This window comes from Peromyscus californicus, unplaced genomic scaffold, assembly GCF_007827085.1.
Source record: "Peromyscus californicus insignis strain IS unplaced genomic scaffold, ASM782708v3 Scaffold_22__1_contigs__length_63687245, whole genome shotgun sequence".
Lineage (NCBI taxonomy): Eukaryota > Metazoa > Chordata > Mammalia > Rodentia > Cricetidae > Peromyscus > Peromyscus californicus.
The window spans coordinates 61,662,151-61,686,427 of record NW_026294525.1 but is presented as its reverse complement, the minus strand read 5'-3'; the positions used below and the strand labels follow the sequence as shown (position 1 = coordinate 61,686,427).

General features: G+C 45.1%; 1 protein-coding gene across 1 annotated transcript in view; it reads left to right on the top strand.

The window, feature by feature from the left end:
- Positions 1 to 24,277, top strand: part of Foxo3 (forkhead box O3) — a 95,100-nt gene that overhangs the window by 26,227 nt on the left and 44,596 nt on the right. The gene's annotated exons all lie outside the window — the stretch shown is intronic.

Here is a 24,277-nt window from a genome sequence, read left to right as displayed (position 1 = left end):
AGAATGGGCACATAGATGCATAAAGTTACTGTGAAGGCCAGGTCATTATCAGGATTTAATTTAAATTCTTTTTTGAGGAATCATACTCATATTTGGGGAAAAGAAAGAAGGAAATTTATATACAGAATAAATACAACAGCCAAGAGTTATGAGTGAAGAATCAAGACATATTTTGTCAGAATCTTAGATGTGTTGCTCACAGATTCAAATACGGTTTAAAAACCCTACGGCTTTTTTCAGTTTGGTATTGGAACTGTGGCTCATTTACGAATATCATGTTACAGTAGTTAGCCTGCAGCCTGCCGGGAACCTGGGAACTCAGTCTAACTCAGCCTTCATCGACAGAAGCTGCTGGTGGTCTCAGAAGGGTAGGCTGGCTCCCCGCATAACTGTCAGAAAGGAAGGCCTGCTTGGGTAAGGTTAGGGAAGTGGGCCCTGGGGATGAAGACATCCTTTGAAGCCCGGAGTATTAAATTGTCCTATTTAAAAACCTCAGGGAAGTTGGGACTCATGGTTAGAGTCATTAGGGCTCTTTCAAATAAAATCATTATCTTATTAATGTAGTAATAATTACAAATAAAATAGAAATTACCATTAAAATGTTTGGAGGAGAAAAGGGAAGTGTCACATTAAGTTAAAGGTGGTCCATGTCCTTGAGCAGTGGTGGCTGTGTATACAGGCAGCCATCCTAAGACTAAGTAAGTATTGTGAGGCATATGGAGTAGCTTCTTCCCTTGGAAATCTTAGAGGTCCTGCATGATATGGCAGTTAGATTAAACAGATTTACATGGTTGTTTATTTTCTTTACCAAACAGGACTTCTCAGGGCAGTCCTGACTCAAAAGAAATTCCATCACATCCTTCTGTTGGTAATAAAGGAGTCAGTGAAATCCAAAATCCTGAGGAGTCGGGAAGAGTGGGAGGACCAAAACCCACACTAAACTGAAATCCCCAAGTTCACTCTTCGGTCAGGCATTCAGGGAGCAGCACATGAACATTACTTGGCTACAGTTTCCTCATAGTTCTTCAGCAGCTTGAAATAGCGTCTTAAGTTGGCAGTACACTAAACTTTCAGGTTATCGAGGTTTTTCCCATGATTGAGCAGATTATTCTTTAGGGAGGCAAAGCAAAACCAAGCTCTGTTCCCAAAGCCCAGGTTTGAATTTGTGGTTATGCAGAGTTACTTTTGGCTTCGGTTACCTTGAAAGAAAAACATAGTGGTATCCTTAGAAACTGGTATGTACACCTTCTAAAGCACTGTCTTCTTTTTATTAAAAAAGAAAAAGTTTGGGGAAATTATGGTTTGTTGATATAAAGAGAACCGTTCTCAGCAGAGGAATAAAGGAACAAGCCACCGACGCGGAACATGGACAGATCTCAGAAATGTGCTCAGAGGGATGCCTCAGAGAGTGAAACACGTTGCTGGGTCTGTTCCTGTGAGCTTCTAGACAGGCAACACTAACCGTGGTGAGGGCAGAGCTCAGGGACTGCCAGAGGTTGGGTGGGAGATGGCTGGTTGCAGAAAAGGCATTTTTGTGGGGAGAAACGCAACTCTCGTGTGTTGTGGCGGGGGTAGCCGCCCTGACGTGTGCACACCTGCTGCCATCGTCTACAGGTCTACAGGTCTACAGTGCATTTCTGTTCATCTGAGTTATACTCCATAAAGCCAATTTAAAATGAAAAAAAAAAAAGTTTAGAAATGGAGCTTCTTTGTGTAACTTAAGAAAGAGTATGTTTTAGAACTGCTTTACAGCAAGATCCTCAACACTTTGCTGCAGGGTCAGCTCGCTTGTGCCCGAAGTTCTGTTCTTCCTTTGTGATCATGAGACAGTCTTTCCACCTTTCCCTTTGTCTTCATTCCGTGACTTAAATAGTAGACGTCTCTGCTGCGTACATTTACAGTCCTTAGTAATAGGCAAGAATGTAGCTTATCGTAAATTGACACACACACACACCCACCTTTGTTTAAGGACGGGGTTCTGATAGTGTTGGGGATTTTCTGGAGAGGACAAGTAGTGCAGAGTGTGTGTTTTTCGGATCGCGGTGCTGTGGTTGCACACCTGTCTAAGCAACTGTGCATATTGAAAGAAGGTGTCATGAGTTCAGCTGCTGGCACTTGTGTGCCACAGCTGGGGCCTCCGTTGCGCCCTGGCTGCGTGTGGTCTCCCGTCTTGGAGAAGCCGTTTGTTGAAAGGCGTGGAGTGTGGCTGGCATGGCGGCAGCTGAGAACAGGAGGAGGTGGGTTGCTCCTGCACGAGGCTCCCTCGTGTCTGGCCTCCATCTTCATGCCATTAGACTTCAGAGTCGTTCTGCAGTGCGTCCACAGAGATGGATGTGTGCGGAGGAATGTATAATTTAGCGGCCAATGTGAACATCCAGGTATTGGGAATGTTGTCATTAAGTGTTCATTTTAAAGTTCGGGTCCGCTGTGTCCTGTCAGCAGCAGCCTCCACAGAACCAGCTTGCTCTTAATGGACCGTGCTAGCTGGATCCAGAGCAGTGTGTTTTCTCAGAAGAGAGGATTATACACTCCAGTCACAAGATGTTCTTTTATTTCCTAGTTTATCAAAAGCTGTCGATTGTGAAATCGGCTGTGTGGATAATTTAATCTTACTGGTTTTTAAATAGAGGCGAGTGAGAGGAGCTTGTTAGAAGGTTAACTGGCCTTAAGGAAAGTTAAATATTGGCACAAGATGGAAAAGTAAACAGTTTTCCCCTGCTGTCTCGATTCTTCGGCCGTCCTCTGACTCGATTCTTCGTGCTGCTAGAGCTCTGAGGAGAGATGGCAGCCCGCCCTCCTTTCTCTTGTTCCTTCCTTCCCCGAGGTTGTTGAAAAGGTAGTTTTAAGGGGGGGGGGTCAGAGGGCAGCTCGTGGTTTCCGGTTGAAGTAGAATATTTGTTTACAAAAAGTTGAAAACAGGTGCAGTTTAAAAGACTTCAGAGAGAGGAAAAGGGAGAGATCTGTCTCTACCTCAGGAGAGCTGTGGAATGTGGGAAACCTCCCGTGCTCCCGACTTTTAGAAGCCAAGTAGGGAGACAAGGAAGCTGTAGTTGCTGGGCGCCCCTCCTGCCAGTCTCTGTAGGGGAGGGTCTCAGGGCGAAGGACCTTCCAGCCCCCGGCAGCCCCCCGGCAGCCTTTGCCTTGCTTGGCCTGCCCCTGGTTTTAGCCCTTTGGGTTTGGGCTGTATTGTTCCTATCTTACTGCTTTTCTGAACTCGAAAGCCATACGTGGAGGATCCTTCCTCTGTGTGGCAGCGGTGGCCTTCCTTGGTCTTCCATGCCCATGAGTCTCATGAACCTGGCGTGCCTCAGTGGACTAAGTTGGGGAGGGGCTAGGGCAGGACGGCCAGGCACTAGCATGCCTGTTTGTCCCCCACGTCAGCCTCTGTTGACTCTGGCAGAACTCTCGTGCTTTCCAAACATGATTGCTGCCAGCCCTGTGCTGTGTGATAAGGATTGGCTATACCCGAGCCAAGTTTTGTAGGGCCGGGTTCTCGCCGTTTCTTTATGCCCTTATAAAACCTTCAAAGCATGTGCGCGGACTCTGTCAGAGGAAGGTGTGGCTTGTTACAGGCCCTTGTAATCTAAGGTGTTTTCATGGAGATGTCCAGACGGCACTAGTGAGAGCCGAGGGTGCAGCCCATTCCTCTTGATATTTGAAGGTTGTACTCAAGGGCAGACATCTCTTTCCCGGGCCACACCTCTGCCCACCCCCCCACCCCCCCCACCCCCCAGCCCCACGCACCTGGGGTTTGCAAACCTTTGTCAAGCCACAAGTTGATGAGTCCAAAATTATTGACCCATTCCTGCTGAATCATGGGAAATATGAGCACAGTGGTGTTGTAGGTAGAGTTGTGAAACACAGATCGATTTTCAGGAATACAGAAAGTATTTCTAAAGGAGAGTGACAAAATCCCCTTCATTCTAACAGTCACCTCTCCACTCTTGAACTTGAGCTAAACTTAAATCATCATATTTAAAAAGTTGGTGCTTATCATATTGCATTGATTTTTTTTTTCCCAAACACATCCATTGTTTCCCATGAAACACAACCCAAGGTTTTGTTTTCGAAGAACCCAACGAAAACCAGTAGGTGCCAGAGACTCCCTCACCCTTTCTTTCACTGAAGCTGCTTAAGTATGGCTGGTTGTAGTTCCCCTGACTTGCCCTGTTTGCTGCCCTCCCTTTCTCATGGAAGCGTGTTTTCCTAGAGGAAAAGCAGTTAGCAGTTTATTAGCAAACCCTAGCGATGGAGACCCTGCTGCCCTGGGCAAGAGCAGTGACCGTGCAGCCTGGGCCTTCCTGTCTTCTGCAGGTCCACGGCAAAGCTTGTTCTTCTGTCTGAGCCGTGTCCCAGCACTGCCGTGGCCCCCCGTTTGCAATGGGTGTGAGTGGTCGTCTGTCTAGTGGCCAGACAGCATGCTACTCACCGGCTCATCCTGCTCTCCACCCTGTCCCCACCCCCAGCCCTCGCAGACGGGAGGGGATCTCCGTGTGGCCAGGCTCACCTCAAACTCTTGATCTCCCGCCTCAGCCTCCAGAGTGCCAGGATTATAGCCGTACCCGACTGTGCTTGGCTTTTGTTGACTGTGCTAGGGATGGGACGCGGAGTCTGCCTCCTGCTGATCTAGAGTGTTAGTGATGAGCATCGTCATTTGACTGGGAATTGGTTTTGCATTAATGGGCCAAGTACTTGAAGATTCGTGTAAGTATTTTTGTGGTGGCTCCTGGTTCCTTTCATGGGTTTGACTGCTTCTCTCTTTTCTGTTGAAGCCTCACCGTCCTCAGTTTTCTTTCCTGAGATGGTCCTTTGTTCTTTGAAGAAGGCCTTCCTAGTTTACAAGGCCAGTTTTAGTCTTTGCATTTCCCCTCTCTCCTCTCAGCCCTCAGCATCAAACTACTTTATAATGTCACTGTGCTGTTACTTGCCAGGGATTCTGAAGAATAATGGACCCATTTAAGAAAGTTGTACAGTTTTTAAAAACAAGATGGCCACAGGCACATTTTGTTTATGATTTGCCTATGATTCCAAGGACTCCTGGTCAGTACATGAAATTTAAAAGAAAAATGTTCAAAGCGAACACAGGAGTGTGGACTCCTGAACTGTAATAGAAAATGTCCAGATTACTTGAAAAGTTAGGAGTGGGTGAATGAACAGCCTGTCAAGTATATTTTGTTAGCAGAGAAGAAAAATGTGTTTGCAAAGAGGATTGGAGATGAGTGCTAAGAAGGGCGTTCAGAGAAAAGGAAGCTAAATGTGCCGCTTTCTGCAGGTACAGTAATGGAGTACAGTGAGGGGATCTCGGAATACTAGCCCAGTTATACCTTCTATTAAAAAGTGATCTGTGTTTGAATGAGTTTGGATTGGAAAATCGCGCCGAATCATGCTGCAGGAGCTTTGAGATGCGTGACCGCACACTGAAGCCGTGGCAAGTCCTTCAGCAAAGAAGTCTGTTTTTGCAAAATTTAGTGTAGCATATCCCAAACAGCTTCAGGGATTTGAGGGTGGGTTGGGGCAGAAAAGTAGCAGAGCACACTCTGGGAAATGATAACCTAGAGTCCTTTCCAACTGGAAGAGCCTTCCTGAAGTGTGAGTGATGTCCTGACACCACAAGAAGGGAAAAGCCCCAGGACCAGAGAGTGAGAACTCACGCGCATAGTCCTGCAGTTCGGTCTCTTTCTGGCCCCAAAGAGAGAGTGCAGGGATGTGAGTGGTGCCACTGGGTTATGTAAGTGACAGCTCAGCTTTGGGTGGTGTGAGTTTTTACTGTGCACAGAGGTGAACGAGAACCAGTCCTTAGTGTGTTCCGTTGAGCGCGTAGAAGCCTGGTCAGTTTTCCGTCCCCGTTAAATCCAGAGGTGTAGGTTCTCAAAGCAGCTGTGGCTGAGCTTAGAAAGCACTTTCAGCCGTGAGGATGCTCACTTCAGAGAAGTTGCCGCCTTAAACAGAATGCTGTGCTGCTGTTAATTGTATGTGAGTTTCCAGGGGCTGCTTTGTGGGGCTCCTAGTCCCTCTGAATGATGGCTGTGTGGCGGTGTGGAGTTCCCAGGCTAAGCTGAAGCTAGCAAGACAAGGCGAAGGGAAGGGGGCTCGGATTCCATCATATCTTGTGTCACTAGGCTCCTGAGACCCAACAGTGTTTTGATTAGGCACCCAATTTTTCATTTATTTGAAGATTTTTTTTTTAATGCGGATATCCTGCTGGGTTTTGTGACTGACACTATAGACCTGTGTGTAGCCGAGTCCAGCAGCAGCAATGCAAGGTAGCCAGTGAGCTATTTCAGGATCCAACCTCATGTTCCTCTCGTTTTTAATAAGCTCTTAGGGCTGCCTGACTCTTGAGATGTATCCGACTCCATCACGTGCCATCCACTAGAGCACTAAAGAGCGACCAAAATTAGAATTCATACTTTAGTTTTTTTTAATAGTTATTTCTCCTTTGCTGACACTAAGAAGCTATTTATTAAATAATCTCTCCCAAACTCATCATTGCTAAAGCAAATTTACGAGTATTTAACCTAAAACAAGCAAGACGAATTTACTTAAAAAAATAAAACCCCTGCTGTTTGGTTTGGGGCAGCGCTCCTTACAGGCCTCAGTTCTGTCTGGCCATGGTTCCTGCTTTCTCCCACCTCTGGAGTCTGCCCCAGTGCAGGGTGGGAAACCTCTGCCTTCCTGTCTTAGAACTTCAGAAGCCTGAGTCACCCAGCCGGAGATCTGGATTGGCCAGATTCTGCCCACACATTGCTACCCAGTTCTGCTGATACAACATTTGCCGCGTGGGGATGACAGGGGATTACCAAGCAGTTGCTAAGTGATAAACTCAACTGAGCCCCCCCAAAAAGAATGACTGGGACACACTGACCCATTACTCTGCACCAGCTGTCTGTGCTGAGGACTGCTGGAACGTAGGGATAAAACCAAGCTAGAGTTTTCTCCCAAACCAAGTTTAATACAGCATGAATTAGAAGTATAAGTCCAAAAAGTTTGGGGCCGTACAGATTTGAGGGGTGCACACTCCACATTCTGTGGTGATTGACTTACTGGAAATTCACTATGGAAACAGATTTAGGGAAGGGACTCTAAATGTGTTCTGGGAAGGCTCCCATTTATGGAATTGGTTCCATAGGCACATGGCTTCCAGGAATGCCCAGCTAGATTTATGTAGTGAGATGTGGCTGGTTGACCGTCGTCTCCTGATACTACAGTCTGGGTAGTGGGTGGTGGGGACATAGCCTATGGCAAGCGCTTTCTCACACTGTGCCCGATGGCTGTGTGTGTGCTCAGTTTGTTATGGTGGCCAGCACGAGAGAACTCATTCCCATCTGTGTATGCTCTTACTCTTTCTGCTTTCCTTCTTCTCTACTCATGGTGCCACGTTAAGAGGGCTCGGGCTGATTTCGGGGAATGGTTGTCGCTCTAACAGGAGATGGGAGACTTTAGGGGAGAGTGTGCCAAACCCATCCTATCCTATAACAAAGAAGGACCATCCTTCCAAGTACAGCAACTGGTAGAATCTGGCATTTCCTCTTTCAAGTATGTCTTTGAGACAGGATCTCAGAGCCCAGTCTGGCCTCAGTCTCCATATGTAGACAGAAAAAAAATGAGCTTAATCCTACCGCCTTTACCTCCCAAGTGGTAGGATTACAAGCACGCACCAGCACACCCTGTTTATGTAGAGCCAGGGATCCAGCCCTGAACTTCATGCATACCAGGCACACACTTGACCCACACAGCTACACTCCCAGCTTCCCTTTTAAGGTTTATCCCACACTCTTCATTCCCCCAGCCACTTGGGTACCTTCTGTACATGTATAGCTAAACACTCCATTGATGGTCGCAGTGACGGGGGCAGATGAAGTGAATCTCACCCACAAGAACTGTTCTTTTGCTCAGGGACATCGCTTTCAATCTCTCATGACTCTTTAATAGCACTGGTTGATCTGAACATTCTCTCATAGTTTTGGCCCAGAAAAGAAAATATGTATTGCGTATCAGGATGGTCATTCTTGAGTCCGATTTCCAAAACGTAACGTTTGATATGAAGAGGGTGCAGAGAAGAAACCGCTGACGGGGAGAGGGATGGCCGTTTTAGCGGTTTTAGATAGTGCATTTTCTGTGAGCCTGGCCTGCGTAGTCTTTCTCAGACCAACTGTACAATCACTTCCTTCAGGGCAATAGATGAGCCTTGAATGTTTAACTTTGAGGTTCATGTTTAGTCTCAATTTTGAAATAAAACTTTTCTGTGTTGCATGTTATAGTTTTTTTATGTATTTAAAAAGAAGTAATTTTGCAATGGTCTTAAAAATGCCTATGGGTCCAAGAGCTAGTTGACAAGACCTTGAGGTGGTAGGGTCTTAAACTGCTCTGGAAGAATGTAGTACCTAGGATGCCTGTGCTGGTTCTGTTCTGTCAACTCGACTCAAACCTAGATGTGTCTGAAGAGAGGGATCTACAATTGAGAAAATGCCACTGTTAGATTGGCCTTTGGGACATTTTCTTAGTTAGTGATTGATGTGGGAGGGCCTGTCCTATTGTGGGCAGGTTCACCCCAGGGCAGGTGGTCCTGGGCTCTGTAAGAAAGCAGGTACTAAGCAAGCCATGAAGATCAAGCCAGTAAGCAGCACTCCTCCATGGCCTCTGCATCAGCTCCTGCCTCCAGGTTCCTGCCCTGCGTGAGTTCCTGCCCAACTTCCTTCTGAGATGGGTGCTCTTGGTCCTGGTGTGTCCTTACAGCAGTAGAAACCTAGTTAAGACAGTATCCAATGGGAGTGAGAGCAGCATTGGAACTGGCTTGTGGATGGATGGTACCTGCCTTGGATCACTAGGGATCAAGTCAGCATCTTGCAGAATTACTTTATTGAGGCAAGGAGGAAAGCTAGAAAAGTACTTTTTCTTTAAGTAAGATTTATTACATATTTTAGGAAAGGTTTGCCCATAAACTAGAAAATTATGATGGATGTTAAGGTTACCGCCTTAGGAGAGAAAGTAAATGTGATGGTATCAAGTCTGTTTCTTGGTGAACAACTGAGGATTGCTTTGCCCTCTGCACAGTGGCAAATGAAGCATCTGTGGGTTCCTATCCCTTTGTGTTCTTTTCTGGGTTTGGATGACATTTAACGGGTATGCTTTTGCTGAAGTGAGCGCGTGTGTTAAAGTGTAGAAACTTCTGTGACTTGGTGTGTGATCTGTGTAACCATACCCTAAACATGTATAGACTTTTCTTTTCTTGTCATTTTCCAGGCAGGCCAGTATAAAAACTATTTACATAGCATTTACATTAGACATAATAAGTAATCTGGAGATGAGTAGCATATACAGGAGGATGTGTGTAAGGTTACATGTAAATGGAATTTTATGTAAGAGGCTTGAGCATCTGCAGTTTTATTTGCCTGGGAGTGGGGGTCTTAGCTAGAAGGCAGTGTTAACTTTCGAACTGACTTATTTGTGAACAAGGAATAATCAGTTCAGTTTCATTTCTCATTATTGTGTTTGAACAACAAATGAATGTTACAGTTTTAGAGTCTGTACTAGAACCAAAGTTGAACAACAGCTTTGTACTCGTAGCCAAAGCAGCAGCTGCTCCGGCTGCCTTAGGCCCTCCAGGTTTTGAAGGTTGGTTTTGTTGCCATTGTTTCTGCTGGTTTGATCTGAGCGGATCTAGTTCTGGCCCATCCCTATGGAGATGCCCTTGTTGGCCAGATCTTAGTGCCGTGTGTGGGTGGTGTTCTCAGCCCTTTCCCATGTTATACCCGGCTTACCTGTGACTGTGATGGTGTAGTGGGAGAGAGCAAACCACATTCCAGTGGGGTGTTCCTGTTTCTGTGGGACTTTCTTACCTTCTTCCACTACCATAACCGTGGCCTCTGCTTTACTAATTAATTAGTTTTTAGCTTTTTTTAGGCCAAAGTAAACTTTTAGTTGAAATCAGTGTAAGTTCAGGGTCATATGGTTTATCACGGGATCCTTTGTGTTTATACTTAAAATGGGTTGGGTACTCCGTTGTTTGCGTATGCTCCGTACGATCTGCACCTTGAGAACTGCGTGTTTCTCAGAGGAAGAAGCAGGCTTCGAACTGTGACATTTTTGCTTAAGATGATGCTTTGGGTAAATAAGTGTTGAACCACAGGTCAGATTTTTGTTAATTCATACATGGTTCAGAGATAGTTTGGGGCTTTGTTTTAGTGAAGGAAATATTGGGGTATGTTCTTTTTTGATTACCTGTCTAAAGTCACAAAGCCCTAAAGAAGGGGGGCTGTTTGTGGGGATGACTCCAAAGGAGGCAGATGAGCCTGTGAGCCAGCAAACTAGACAAGAGGAAAGGAAGAAGTCGCAAGATCAGTGACACTGTGAAAGGAGAGGCCTTCGGGTCAGTTCAGAGACTGTGTGTACGACGCCTGGTAATTTACTGCGTTGCAAGTTGTTGTTGGTAAAAGAAAATGAAGAAGATGGTGAGTGCCACAAAGAACTTCTTGTGAAGCACAGCAGTCATACATCTGCAAGGTGGAGCGGGTGAGGAAAGAGCCAGACTGCCCTGCATGTGAAGACTGGAGTTGTGTGTTACAGGCGCCTCAGCTTCATCCACGGGTGTCAGTCATGTTCTTGGTGATAACACGTCTTGCAGCTGCCTGCCCACCAATCCAGAAACTGGAGCTGAGGAATAACCTTCAAAACTCTCCACACCACCTCATCTCTGCATTCACACTGCCTCACCTCTGCATTCACTACTGCACACACCGCCTCACCTCTGCGTTCACTACTGCACACACCGCCTCACCTCTGCATTCACTACTGCACACACCACCTCACCTCTGCGTTCACTACTGCACACTACCCTGGCTCCTCTTGGCAAGGGCAGTTCGTTGGCAAGGCTGTCTGGGAGGGTAGTGTTCTCTGCATAGTAATCAGGCCCCTGCAATAGTGATATTCCTGCCTCTTACCCTCTGGATTCTTGACACATAATGGCGTTGGCACAGGTAGCGCAGCATTCAGGAGAGGAAAGCCATCTAGAATTTCACCAGCCTGCCCTACTTTAAGGCTTAGTGACCAGCTGCAAATTGAAAATTATGGAAAAGTGTATTTTAACTACCTTCAGCACGTGACAGTTTAAAAGCCTCACCTCCGCTGCCTGTTTGGCTGTTGCATATGATTTTCATTTACGATGGGGTTGCGTAGAGTTCTGGACTGAAGATGTGGCTCAGTCGGTAGAGGGCTTGGTGACATGCATTAAGCCCTGGGTTTGAGCCACAGCACCACATTAATTTGGGTGTGGTGGCACACATTGGGGAGGTAGAGGCAGAAGGATTAGAAATTCAAAGTTACCCTTGGCTATATAGAGGCTAGCCTGGACCCAGGAACCTACAGGAGATAAAAGAAAGTTCAAGTCCCCGTGGAAGACAGTGCTGATGTAACCAGCAGGTGTCTGTGTTGGTTTTTCAAAGCAAAACAAAAAAACAGTTGAATCTGGGGCTATTTAGAGTTTTCAGAAGCCGAGAGGTATCGTCATTGGTTCCTGGAATCACAGAACTTAGAATTCATGGATGTTTTGTCTTTTGTACCTAACAGGGCATAAGGAATGAAGGAATGTCTGCTTTTACTGAATTCCTGCAGGCTGCTGTCTGCCTTCCCTTCTGAGAAGCGTGCCTTTCTGATTTGTGGAAAGGCTGCACATCTTAAAATCTAGCTTGATATGTCTCTGTTTGGATGCTTAGATGACTGTGGGCAAACGCTTGTAAAGTACAGGGGAGTGGTCTCTTTTTTTTTTTTTTTCTATTATCTGACAATAGTGGTATATAAGCACAAGCCCTTCAGGACCCATGGATTAATATACAGTGCTTCACCTTAGGAGCTAATTAGAAAATGTATTTACTTAATAAATATCTGTTGATAGGCCGGGCAGTGGTGATGTACGTCTTTAATCCCAGCACTCAGGAGGCAGAGGCAGGCAGATCTGAGTTCTAGGCCAGCCTGGTCTGCAGAGTGAGTTCCAGGACAGCCATGGCTATCCAGCGAAACCCAGTCTCAAAACAAGCAAACAAAAACCAAAACAGAAATGAATGAATGAATGAATGGGAAGAAAATCTCCTGCCCGCGAGCCCCAGCACAGTGTGTTGGTTAGTGGGAACCGTTTACAGCTTCTCTTTCAGCTCCAGTGCTTCCATAGGTTTAGCGTTTCTAATAGTGAGCTCTTTGTGAAGAGAAATGGAATCGGCCCCTCCTTCTCATTAGTTGCTGGAGTAGTTTATGCACAGCAGTATTGAGCATGGCTTTTTGTTAAAACTAAGGTAGCCAGGGCTTGGGCAGACGGCTCAGCAGCTGACAGTACTTGTTCTTGCAAAGGACCCAAGTTCCGTTCCCAGCACCCACCCACATGGTGACCCACAACCAGCTGTAACCCAGCGCCTCCTTCGACCTTTGTGGGCACTAAGGATGCACGTGGTGCACATATACACATCTGGACAGAACACTTGTATACATAAAATACAATCTGAAACAACAGCAGCAGAAGCCTGCCATACAGGCAGTGTGCTGCAGCCATCTCCCATGGTTTGTTAGCTGGACTTGAGGCTGTGGAGAAATGCCTGGTTGGTTTCACCTTAATCCAAATGCACAGCTACGTGATGCAGAAGAGGTTGCTAGAGATTAGTTCTTAAATGTCTTTAAGATCAGCTCGTGGTCATCCACATTCTATAGGGCTGGGCTCCATAACTAGTAAGCTGAGTAAATGGATTATCTCTAAGCCTTGCTATTTTTAGCCTTACTCCGCCTAAAATGAATGATGAATCCTCAAAAACACTTCTAAATGGCATTTTGGCCCCCAGTGCCAATTTCGAGGCTGCAAGCTCCCAGGAGTTGTTCCTAGGAGGTGGCAGAGGGTGCAGATGGTTTTGGGGGCCACTGGAGTACTGTCCACCATGGATGGAGAGGCACCAAGAATCTGATGGGTTCTAGTCCAGTTTTAGCTGTTTCATAGCTGGGCGTCCTCAGGCCAGGTTCCAAAGTACTGATTGCCTTAGTTGTTGCTTTTCAAGGTGTGGGTGCAAAGCACAGAGATCGCAGGTGGTGGCAAGAAGGGAGGTGGCCAGGAGTTCGAGACTTTCCACATCACTGTAGTGCATCACTGCGCAAAGGCATTGGTTGGCGTTTCTGGGTCAGCCTCGTGGCCAGCGTGGACTCTCTTAAACTGGAATGTAGTTTGACCTTTCACCTGCTTGCTTCAGGTCACACTTCTCTAGTGGGCACGTCATTTCTGGTCCTTCAGCTGTAACTTTGGGCTTAACAACACACATACAGATATGCTCCTTAACATGATGACTCTAGGGGACTTTAGTGTTAACACAGGACTGACTCCTTGGCTAGGTCAGGGTCCTTTCATTAAATTTAGGAGATTGAAATCAATCAATCAATCAATATCTCTCTCTCCCCCCTCCCCCTCTCCCTCTCCCTCCCTCTTTCCCTCCCTCTTTCCCCCTCTCTCCCCCTCTCTCCTAAAAGGAAGTTGAGAAACTTCTTAACTTCCTTGATTTCTTAATTTGTTGAAGGCGGGCTTGTTTGTCTGTACATATTTTCTTAGCTGTAGTGAGAGTTTCTGCTCTTTGCTATGTGTCCCTCCCTTATAAAGACAATACTGGATATTTTAAATGAATTGCTATAGTAGGGCAAGGATTAGATGGATTTGTGATTTATTGGTTATTCTATTGGAGAACTCTATTCTTAAATAATCTTTGCTATCATAGTTCGTATATATACATATACATATATATCATACATACAGTTTTACGGTAGAGGGGTGAATCAAGAGGCCTACTGAGTGACTTTCCTTCTAACTGCTCTCCAGTCCTAGAATTCACAGTGAGTAACCACAGAAAACCTGCCACACAAGAGACTCAATGGAATCAGAAGTGTTCTTGAGTATAAAGGAGAGTCATGAGACCCAGTCCTCTCAGCATAATGGGCCGAGTCTCCTCACCTTTGTGCTCTGAGTCAGGGGGAAAGAATGGGGTCTGTGTGTGGTGGTTTGTTTTGAAAGGAAGAACACATTCTCTGTCTTTGCAAGAAGGTATCAGTTGAGTGACTACTGAAGCCTGTAAGAGCAGTTTCAAGAGCTGGAGAGCAGTCCGGACATGTGTCTAGTGCTCCTACAGGTCACTGCTTCCCTCCCCCATCTCATGGGAAGGTGAGACTTTTCCTCAACGAGCCTGCTGGATAATGTTCTAATGAAATAAAATGGCCTTGCTTTTTAAAGATAATAATCTGTTTGGAAGTCCACCTGTGGCAAAATTTTTAATCAGATTTATTAAGTTGTAATTTGAAAGCAGCCAATTCAAGGATACAATTTGAGTCTTTTGTCTGTTTTGTTTTTGTTTTTTGAGACAAAGTTTCTCTGTGTGGCCCTGGCTGTCCTGGAACTCTATAGATTATGCTGGCCTGGAACTCAAAGAGATCCCCCTGCCTCTGCCTCCCAAGTGCTGTGCCACCACACCCAGCTACAATTTGAGTTTTTAAGAGCACACAGTGGTATCACTAAGGTTACAGTTAATGTTATAAACATAGCACGCATTTCTGTCTGCCTGGCATTTGCTGTCAGTCCCTCCTGCTGCTCCCTGACCCTGGCAGCTGCTGAGCTGCTGTGGGGCCTTTCTAGAATTTCACACAAATGGAGTCATACCCTGTGTAGCTGTTTGTGGTAACAGCTTTCACTTAGCACAGAGCTTTTGAGAGTCACCCATGCCTTTTATCAGTAGATCATTCTTCTTAATGGCTAAGGAATATGCCATCTTATGGCTATTCCATTATATAACTCACCACAGTGTTGTGTCCATTCATCAGCAGATGGACACTGGACTAGTCCCTAGCTTTTTATTGTTATGAGTAAGTTGCCGCGAATACTTAGGGGTATTTATTCATTTTGGGGGATAAGACTCTTAACTGTAAGATTGCTGAGCCATAGGCACAGTGTGTTCTTAAGCTATCACCAGACTCTTCCACAGTGGATGGACTGTCTTACACTTTCACCAGTAATGCAGAGTTCCGTTTACCCTCCATCTTTCCACATTTACCATCCCAATGCAGGCCTTTGTGGAATGGAGTGTTTGAAGTGGTAGATAGCCTTGCTGTAGTTTTAGTCGGCATTTGCTTAATGTCTATTAAAGTTAAATATCTTCTACATTTGTTTATTTCTTTGTTTATTGTGTGTGCATTTATGGAAGTCTGAGGACAGTTGGTGGGAATTGGTTCTCTCCTCCTGCGTGGGTTCCGGAGGTCGAATTCAGGTCAACAGCCTTGGCAGCAAGCCACGGAGCCATCTCACTGGCCCCACTCTTCATCCTTATTTGTAATTTATGGATCTCCCTTACAGTGAAGAGGCTGTCGAAGCTTTTTACTTTCTTGTTGTTATTTTGTTTTTGTTTTTTTATGTGCATTGGTGTTTTGCCTGCATGCATGTCCGTGTGAGGGTGTCGGATCACTTGGAGCTGGATTACAGACAGTCGTGAGCTGCCCTGTGTGCTGGGAAGAGTAGCCAGTGCTCTTAACCCCTGAGCCATCTCTCCAGACCCTCTTTTGTTATTTTTATGAGGAAGGGTCTCACTATGTGGCCCAGACTGATATTGAACTTCAGTCCTCATGTCTCAGCCTCCCAATTGCTTAGATTATGTAAATCTAAAGCCTTTTAAAAATGGTGTTAGTTCACAGGGTTTTAGTTATTAGCAATTCTTTATTCCTTATTCTGAACACATTTTTGTCAAAGGTAGGTTTTGTCCTCTTTGGTCTGGATTACCTGTTTTGTTGTTACGGAGTTTGAAATAGGGTCTCATGTAACTCAAGTATCCAGAGAATGGCCTTGAACTCCTGATCCTTCTGCCCCAGCTCTCAAGTGCTGGGATTACAGGCCTGTCTGCCACACCTGGCCTGCTTGTTCATTTTATTTTATTTATTTATTTTTTTTCCTTTTTTTTTTTTCCCCCGAGACAGGGTTTCTCTGTGTAGCTTTGTGCCTTTCCTGGATCTCACTCTGTAGACTAGGCTTCCCAGCATTCTCCTCTCTCCTTGTCCCACCTCTACTTCCTGCCTGGCTACTGGCCAATCAGTGTTTTATTTATTAACCAATCAGAGCAACACATTTAGCATACAGACCATCCCACAGCAATTTTTATTGTTTGTATGTATGTCGGTGTGGGTGCGGGTGCTCTACAGCACATGTGTGAAGGTCAGAGAGTAACTTTTGGGAGTTCCTTCTCTCCTTCTTTATTGTTTGCATGTATGTCGGTGTGGGTGCGGGTGCTCTACAGCACGTGTGTGAAGGTCAGAGAGTAACTTTTGGGAGTTCCTTCTCTCCTCCCACCATGTAGGTCCGGGATGGAACTCAGGGGAGGGGGTCAGGCTTGGCAGCAGGCACCTTCACCCACAGAACCATTTTACTGGCCCGGAACTTGGTTTACATTTTCGGGCTGTCATACATGCTATTTGAAAATTGTAGTTTCCAGTCATTTAGCTGCTCAGGGAATGTATTTCATAGAGTAGTGAGTGCTGTGTGTACTTAGTTTCTTTTGTAGTAAATTTTGATAGGTCTCACTTTTAAAGGGATTATTCCATATCATCTGTTACCAAATTTATAGGCATACAGAGCCTGGCATGGTGGCGCACGCCTTTAATCCCAGCACTAGAGAGGCAGAGGCAGGCGGATCTCTGAGTTCAAGGCCAGCCTGGGCTACATAGTAAATTCTAGGATATCTAGGGCTATCCATGTAGAGACCCTGCCTCAATAAATAAGTAAATAAATAAACAAATAAATATGTATGAAGTTTTTAATAGCCCCAAATTACCTTTTTTTCATTTCTCATCTGTAGTGGTTTTACTTTCATTAGTTGATAATGTTGTTTAACTCTTCCACTCCCCTCCTCCTTTTAGTCTGGCTGGTACCTTATACTTTTGCATAGCTTCCTTTGAATAAACATTTGGTTTTCACCGATTGTTTTCTTTTGTTGCGTTTGTGTTTCTAGTTCCATGATTTTTGTGCATCATGGTCCCAGTCAGTGTTCTCGTGCTGTGTAGAGACACCACGACCACAGCAACTCTTCCAAAGGGCTGGCTTACAGTTCAGAGGTTTAGTCCATTGTCGTCATGGCGGGAAGCATGGTGGCATGCAGGCAGACATGGTGCTGGAGAGGGAGCTGAGAGTTCTGCATCAGGAGCCACAGGTGGCAGGAAGAGAGAGACACTGGGTTTGGCGTGAGCATTTCAAACTCCAAAGCCCACCCCCAGTGGCACATTTCCTTCAAAAGGCCACACCTACCCCCAAAAGGCCACACCTCCTAATGCCACACTCCCTAAGCATTCAAATATATGAGCCTGCGGGGGCCATTCTTATTCAAACCACCAGAGTCATCGTCATTAATATTGCTGTTATCAGACTGGAACTTAATTTTGTAGTTCAGGCTGGCCTTAAACCCGTTCTGGTCCCACCTCAGCCTCCCAGGTGCTAGGACTACAGGTCTGCACCACACCTGCTCGTTGCCATAGGTTTGAAATGCCAGAGGATCCAGCTCAGCCGTCTAAGTGCTGAGCAAGCTCTTTGTCACCCAGCCACACCCTCACCAAGTTTGGTTTGTTTTTTTTTTTTTTTTGCATTCAGTCCAAAATTATTTCTAACTTACCTGTGATTTTTTTTTTCTTTAGTCCATGAGTTTTTCTCAGAGTGAATTATTAAATTTCTATTTGGAGGATTTTTCAAATACCTTTTATTTATGTTTTCTAGTTTAATTCTTCTGTGGTTAAAGAACCTATTTATGTGTCATTTCAGTATTTTTAAATTTATGGAGATTTGTTTTGTGGATTGTGATGTGGTCTGTCCTGGTGAATGTTGTGTGTGGGGGGTTGTCTAGGTTCATTTCTGAGACATTTTTATCTACCACTGCAGGTACTGCTATTTTACCTCTTAGACGTTGTCTGTGTGTGTCCGTATTTAAAGTGGGTGATGGCTGAGTCTACCTGCTTTCATTCTGGCCGTTTACCCAGTTAGCAGTCTCTGCCTGCTTTGAGGGGCTGCACTTTCCAGCTTGATACACTGTAACCGGAGTCTGTCTGGCCCCTTGTTCATCCGCTAATAGTTGCTACTCTCCTTGTCAGTTCTTTGTGCTCTCCCCTCCCTCTTCCTGCTTTCTTTTGAGTTATTTTTGTTTTCTTTCATTTTAGTGAGTCCATGCTATCCACCCTGGAACCGCAGCTTTTGATGCGTTTCTGTTACTTTTTAAAAGGTCATTCCGCCAGGCGGTGGTGGCGCACGCCTTTAATCCCAGCTCTCGGGAGGCAGAGCCAGGCGGATCTCTGTGAGTTCGAGGCCAGCCTGGACTACCAAGTGAGTTCCAGGAAAGGCGCAAAGCTACACAGAGAAACCCTGTCTCGAAAAACCAAAAAAAAAAAAAAAAGGTCATTCCAAGGTTTACATGTCTTTAACTGATCCTAGTCAATCTTCAAATAATTGAGTGTGAGATCCTTGAGACCATATATATATATATATATGGTTTTCTATCCCTTTTTTTTCTACTATGGGTTTATAACCCAAGTCACTATATTATTTTGTTTTAAATAGTCATCATATCTTCAAAAGGTTAAAAATGAGGAAATGTTTCACTGCCCATGTACTGAATGTTTCTAGTTCTTCATCCCTTTTTTAAAAGTTCATGTTGTATTATAGTCTGTCTACTTAATAAGCATTTTTTTATTTTGGTCTCTGTGAGACAGGGTCTCCTATAGTCCATGCTGGCCTTAAATGTGCCATGTGGCCAAGTCTGGCATTCCTTCTCCTGATCCTCCTGCCTCCACCTGCAGAGTGTTGGGATTATAGCCATGGATCACCACCCCTGGCACTGAATTCTCAGTTTCATTTGTCTGAAGGGAGTCTTTTGTGTGTGTGACAGGATCTTGCTTTACAGCACAGGCTGGCCTCAGGCTCACTGTGGCCCTCCTCTCTGTGCCCCTGAGCATGGGGATTACATGTGCGATTATCTTCATTTTTGCTTCTTAGCGATGTCTAATTTGATAGCTTAGGGATGTGCTTCTGTTGTCTTTTCAACTCACATACTCTGCTAGTTTGTTTGTTTTCTGTTGCTTCTATGATAGGCGTTTGTAATTTTCCTTATTTACGTGGGAGTTACTGACTTTTCCTGGATCTGAGCATGTATAGTTTCAGCAAAAATTTTAAAATGTAGTCATAATTTAAAATCCATTTTAGGGACTGGAATGATGGCTCAGCAGTTAAGAGTACACATTGCTCTTGCAGAGACCTGGGTCCACTTTCCAGCACCCCCATGATGGTTCACAACCACCCATAACTCTAGTTCCAGGGGAATCTGATTCCCTCTTCTGGCCTCTTCAAGTACCAGGCATTCACTTAGTGAGTGCACGAGCATACCTTCAGGCCAGATACTCATGCACATAACATTAATTTTTAAAAGCTTTCTTAAAAATCCATGTTATCAGTTGGTGGACATTTGCACTGTGTCCATGTTTTGACTGTTAATGAATATTATAAACATTTACTACAACTTTGTGTGTATGTGGTTAGTGTCTGTGACTGTTAGGTGGAATTATTGGTTGAGTTCCTCTTCTTGCTGCTGGGGCAAGGCAGTCCATTCCAGCCAGCAAACGACCTGCTTCATTTGTCCCGGATCTCCTAGGAATCAGGTTCCACGTTGCCTGATGGACAGTGTAGCAACAATTATTTCGTGTATTTTTATCTCATTTTTCTAACTCGTCCTAAGTGTGAGGCCAGTATTAAATTCTTCAACTATACTAATTCTTCAGGGCAGGAAAAGGGTTCCAGGTTCTGCCTGCGTAGCATCACGGCTGGTTTGCTTTCTGACTGAGGGTGTTTGTGATCTGGAGAAGCAACACCTTGAGTTTTCAGTATCAATTGTTCCATTCCATTTGTTTAGTCATCCAAGAAATGTTTATTAACTACCCTTAAGTGCTTCATGTCCAGGCAAACGGCACTTCTCTTTATTACTGCTTTTTAGCATTTGGAATATGTTAAACAAATACAATAAAAATAGTTTTGCTTTTCTGGTTACAAGGTAGGATTCTTAAATTCTTGGCTCCAGCTTCAACATTCAGAAACAGAAGGTAGAGGACAGAATAAGTTGATCTCATTTCCCTCACTGGCCCTCTGTTTATTTGTGTTCAAGAATAACAAAACTTCCAGTCACTTGTATTTACAAGCTTTTTGAAAAGTTAAAATTGAAGATTAATTTTTGTGCGTATGTGTGGGAGTGCATATGCCATGGTGTACGTATGCACATCTGAAGACGGTCTGCAGGAATTGGTTCTCCTACCACGCTGAGTCCTGGAGGCTGAGCTCAGCTCAGGTCAGCACTCTGACAACAAGTGCCTGTACCTGCCGAGCCGAGCCATCCTGCCAGTCCAGTTTTTTTTTTTTTTTTTTAATTACTAAAAAGAATTAATGGGCAGAAACATACTTGCCCCACTTTTGAGATAAATCTTCCTGTAGTCAGTTGCAGTAGGAAGCTAATACCCCTGATTAAGAATAAAGAGCTAGACCTACATAAGCATATGCTGTATTGCTATGTCTCAAGTCATGAGGGTGTGATTAATAGTCCGTAAGAGTTTTGTTTGGGCGGGTCTTGCTCTTAGATTCCCCCAAAGATTGGTTTCAAGGCCTGATAAATAGTCTTCTGTGTATGCAAAGCTCAGACATTGGCATTGCTTCTCAAGGCCTCATTTCCTAAACTTGCCTGGGATCTTACAGACTAGAGTCACAGGGTAGGGCTAACATGCCTTGGGTCAAAGGGAGTCTCCACCGGGCTTTCTTAGTGTCTAGTTAAATAACTCGTGTTGGCTAGGAATGTGTTTCATTCCAAACCATATTTAACAGGGACCCCTGTTAGACCTTTAAGCTAATAACGCCTTTGATTATAAGTTTTGGGTCAGAAAAACAGACCATTCTTGAATTCAGGAACTCAGACTTATGAACTCAGATTTATCCCTGCCTTCAAGGCCTGTTTCATGGTGCCTTTTGATTTATTTATTTATTTATTTATTTATTTATTTATTTATTTATTTTTTGGTTTTTCGAGACAGGGTTTCTCTGTGTAGCTTTGCGCCTTTCCTGGGACTCACTTGGTAGCCCAGGCTGGCCTCGAACTCACAGAGATCCGCCTGGCTCTGCCTCCCGAGTGCTGGGATTAAAGGCGTGCGCCACCACCGCCCGGCTCTGATTTATTTTTATATGTGACATATTGGTCCTTAACATTTTAATAGTGTATAGTAGTTGTTTTTTGTTCTTTTACCCTTTTCTTTAAAAAGGAGAATTTCTTCAGAAGTAAAATGTGTTTGTAATGGCATCATTTTATTCTGTGTTGGATAGAGAGATTTTTCCCTAAAACCTAAAGTTAGCTGCTTTGTGCAAGCTTTCTCCTGTGTGCCTCTCGCCTGCCCTGGTAGGCCTGGACATGAAGAGTCTCGTGACAGTATGGTGTTTGCCGAGTGAGCTGGGTCATGTGTGGTAGGAAACCACACTTCTTTCCGAGTCTGAGAACATCAAGGCATTATTTATTGTGGAAAGAACTAAGAATTTGTTTATAGTAATAACAGTTTTTTCTTTTTCTCAGTCAATAGCAGCTGCTGCAGGCGGCTTATTGCTAAAAGACTTCAAGTTGTAGTTTTTAATTGGGGTGGGAGTGAAGGAAAGCCAAGTCAATGTTGTGAATGTTTGCACTTGACATAGTAGTTTTATTTGATTCAGGCCTAATCGAATATCCTTATGGTGTGATGCTTTTTTCTGACCCTCAGTACTCTGCCTACAGCCCTCCACAGTGTCTAAAATGTGTGTACTTCTTGGATGTTCAAATGAATGACAACCAAAAAGATTAAAATGCCTATTAAAATGTTTTGTTCATATTTTCACTTCCAAAAGGAATTTTGAGGACAACCACTGTTTTAATTGTTAAAGTTGGATTTCTTTGTTTGGATAGAGAATCTATGTTCTTGTGAAATTGGGTTTATGAAATTGGATTGGAAAAAATAGGGTATATAATTGGGCACATCCTGTGCTGCTTAATGAGTCACCAAACTGGTGTATGGCCATTAGCACTTTGGAAGCCAGGCTTGTGTGCCCTTGCTCTGCCTGAAAAACTAGGAGTTGCCCGTGAGGAACCGCAGTTCATCTGGATGCTCGTCATCCGGTGACTCTGGGAGCTCCCTGCTCCTGAGTTGCCATGCTGGCTGCTTGCTGTTTTGTGTCACAGAGGCACCAGATGTCCTTAGGTCCAACCGAGGACTCCTTTGGTCATTCTAAAGGCCATGGCAGAAGGCACAGTTCAAAATGTGATCACAAGGCAACCTCCAGAATAGATTTATTGTGCATACAGTCTAGGCCGTGTGCACGTCAGCTCCTGCACCGAAAACTTTCTGGGGTGAATCTTTGATCCCATTGATGAGTTTTCTTCAGCTCAGTACAGACCTCTTAGAAGTAAATTGTAGAATTAAAAGTCGGGGGAAAAGTAAAACCTGAACCTAGGGCCAAAGTCAGGGTTCACGTTGGCCCAACCTCATAAAACGTGAAAGTCTTTTAAATGTCCGGAGGAGATGTGGACAGTGTTTAGGGTGTGGATCTGTAGCGTTCTCTGCACTCTAAGCAGAGTCCGTGACTCCTGGAGATGCAGACCTGCTCACAGGAGAGGTAGCTCAGGGGAGCTCTGCAGAAGGGTGCTGTGCCCTCCTGCTTCACCCCTGCTCGTTCCAACCGAGTCCCAGTCCGTGAAAGACTCGGATTTCCCTTGTTGACAGAGATTTTACAGTAGCTGGGTGAGTGGCTCTGGGGCAGAGGACCAATTTCTGAACACCTTTTGGCCATAGACACAGGTTGGTTGGTTGGTTGGTTTCTGGTGTTTTGTTTTTGTTTTATTTGAGACAGGGTCTCACCATGTAGCTCACACTGTCCTGGAACTCACTATGTAGACCAGGTTGGCCTCAAAAATCACAGACATCACCTGCCTCTGCCTCTCACCTGCTGAGATATTAAAGGCGCCCGGGTTCGTGGAAACGCTTGCTTCTCTGCCGATCCCAATCTTTAGTTCTGCTTTGAGGTCCAGCCTCAGCTCTCAGGCATTTGCACTGTGTCAGCTTTGGTGTGTGTCTCTTATATAATGTTGCCCAGTGGCCATTGGCATGGCCATTAAAGTGCCATTTATCAGCTGTGTGACCTTGGACAAGTCAGTCTCTTTGGCACCTCCTCCCCCTTTAAATAGCACAGGGCGAGAGCTAGCTCCCTCTATTAGGAGGTTGATGGGAGGATTAAAAGAAGATCATGGTTATAAAGTGCATGGTATAAAGCCTGGCAAATTATAACCTTCCCATAAACTTCAGCTGCTGCCATTAGGTGATGAGTGTGCCATTAACCTTTTCTCCTCCAGCTTGATGGTCTGCAATCGAGGGCAGGAATGCCTTAACCCTTTGTGTATCAGCCAGATCTTGAATCATAATTGGCGGGTGCTTTGTAGATGTGATGCCGAGTCCTTACAGGGCTGCCTGCGGAGTCTCTTCCCTTCGGGGTACTGCAAACTTGGTCTAACCCACTCTGGTCTTTCTGTGGGGAACCAGGCTGCTTGGCCAGGGGCAAAAGTGCTGGGATTCTCAGCTTCATCTCAGCTCTGAGGTGCAGTGTGACCCTTTGGCTTCAGGTATTTGGTGGGTGTGGCATTTGGATGGTCTGTCAGCTCTGAGTGACAAGTCTCTAGTCGGACTCACTTGGATTCCATTCTCTTTCACCATAACTGGGGACAGGGGCAGCATCAGGTCTGAGTAGGAGCTGCTGATCTTTCTCCTGCCTGGGCTCTCCATTCTCCTCTCCCACCACAACCCTGCCCAGACAGCAACCTCCGTTTACTCTTGTTCTTGAAGACTGTTCCTTTTTGGAGTATAGATGAATTCACACCAAGACTTACTAGTTAGAAGTACAGGTCTTCCTCCTGTCAGACTCTTACAGAGATGCTGCTATTGAGGGTCATAAGCCAGCGACTCTCAGGGGACACTGGGCACTTTGTCGGCCACACAAACAAGTGAGAAGAGTTGCTGTCACTGAAGTGCCACGTGGAGAGCCTGGGGTTCCGCTGATCACAGGATCGACCAATAGCAGAATTACCCGACTCAGCGGTCTGTACATCAGGCTCCAGACCCGCCAAGGCTACATAGTGAGACTGTCTCAAAAATAAACAGACAAACATGGGCAACCTGGTGGCCAGTCTCACAGTATGTGGGGGAG